Source organism: Sinocyclocheilus rhinocerous, unplaced genomic scaffold (assembly GCF_001515625.1).
Source record: "Sinocyclocheilus rhinocerous isolate Xijiao unplaced genomic scaffold, SAMN03320098_v1.1 scaffold880, whole genome shotgun sequence".
Classification (NCBI taxonomy): Eukaryota; Metazoa; Chordata; class Actinopteri; order Cypriniformes; family Cyprinidae; genus Sinocyclocheilus; species Sinocyclocheilus rhinocerous.
In genome coordinates this window covers 266,481-268,431 of record NW_015666969.1, presented here as the reverse complement: position 1 = coordinate 268,431, position 1,951 = coordinate 266,481, and positions in this window count along the sequence as shown.

The following is a 1,951-nucleotide window of genomic DNA, read 5'->3' as shown; positions in this document are numbered from 1 at the left end:
ACATTTTGTAAATATTTTTTTTGTATATACTTAAAATATTTTAATATAAAATATTCTATTTTATTTATTATATGATTAAATAAATGTAATTTATAAGTTATTTTGGCATGTGAAATAAGTACTTCTGCTAGGTTCTTTTCGGACATGAGTGTTTCACTTCACAGATCACATTTATCAGCTCACTGAAGAGAAAATTAAGGTTAAAGTGTCTTTCTGAATAGCTGCTGCTGGGCCAGTACTGCTATTACTTGAAAAAAGAAGAAAAAAGAAAAGATGCTGTCTAGCTGAATGCACACTCTGGGCAGACTTGACTAGACATTAACAACGGAGAGCATGTAAATGCTTCTGCTGTTATTTTGCTTGCATGCAAAATTGGATTTTTATCAGTAGCAAATTGTTTGCTCTTCAGAAGCACCACAAATCCAAAGGTCCATAAATAGTTATTTCACCTTAAACTATTTGGTGTCTCATCTTTTAATTAAGGGAGCGGTTAGAAGAGATTTAAGACAGGTAGCCTAAAGTCAACAGAAAAACCCTCTCACAAACCATTTTAGCTTTGTCACAGAAATGTGAACTGTCATGTTTTTTTTCCCTCTCTCTCTCTCTCTCTAGGCCCAGAGTAATACTTAATATGAAAAATAAATAAATAAATAATATCACACTTCGGTCTAATAAAGGGCTGTGTGTTCTTCTCTTGTAATTGGCCGACAGTCTTCTGAGGTATGCGGCTGCTAATTAGCGCCGTGCTTTTGTGCCATTTCTGAGCTGTTGATAGTTTGCCGGTGCTCTTACTCTAAACTACAGACAGCTAATCAAGTCTCCCTCGGGACTGCTTTCTCTAATGATAATTGCTATAAGGCTCAGTGATGAAACACATCGCCACCTCACTGATCTGGAACCAGTGATGAAGTTTCTCTAACAACGTCTGTGATTACAATTTATGGTAGCGACAGCAAATTCTAGGACTGGGTAACACACCCTACATGAATAGCTATCCTTAACGTCGAGCACTTAGATAAGAGTCACAATGGGCACTTTGCAATACAGTCTCCATCTGTGATTACACAAAAGAGACCTCAATCACTTTTGTTGGAATACGGCAAAAAAAGGTGGAAAGGAACAGCCCAGGTAATTGTGAGGCCTATCTTTGATGCCAAGGGAGAGATTGTCAAAGTACTATGGAAATTTAATATCCGGTTGATAAATCATTCCTTGCCTCTGGTGCTCAATCACAGTGGATGTGGAAGACAAAGGCAAGATGGTTTCCTTTCATTATTCTGCTAATTTAGTAAAGCGGTAATGAATTTCATCTCATCACAAGTGCTAGAAATATCCCTCTCTCATTTCCACAGAATGTCTTATGCCAGCGGTTTTCAAACTTTTTGATGCCAAGGACCCCCAAATATGATCTTTCCTTTGTCAAGGACAATTTTTTAAATAAACAGGATAGAAAATATTTTATAGTTTGTTATAGAAAAACAAGTTATGCTCTGAGTCCAGAGACTCGATCATAACATTATAAAAGGCATCTTCCGAGCAGAGACCTGCACTATCGCGGGACCCAACGCAGCAGAGTGCGGCGCGGGACAACACTTGATGCGCGGGTAGAGACTTGTGTGTGCGGGATGCGGGAGAATAAGGGTGTACTCACACTAGGCAATCTTAACCGTGCCCGAGCGCATCTGACCCCCAAAGCCCTGTTCATTTGACTAGTGTGAATGCTCCGTGCCGCGGTTCCTTTAGCTGGCCCTGGCTCAGTTGGAAGAGGTGGGCCAGAGCGCGGTTCAATTGGGCTCGGGCGAGGTACGCGGTACACTTCTGATACATTCTGATACGTGTAGCATGATTGCGTGAACATTTCTGAGCGGCAAAAATGATAGATATGTAAAGCAATATATTGTGAGAGGGCCGTGTGTCACCGTGTCCCAAACAACTCAAAATAATAAACCAC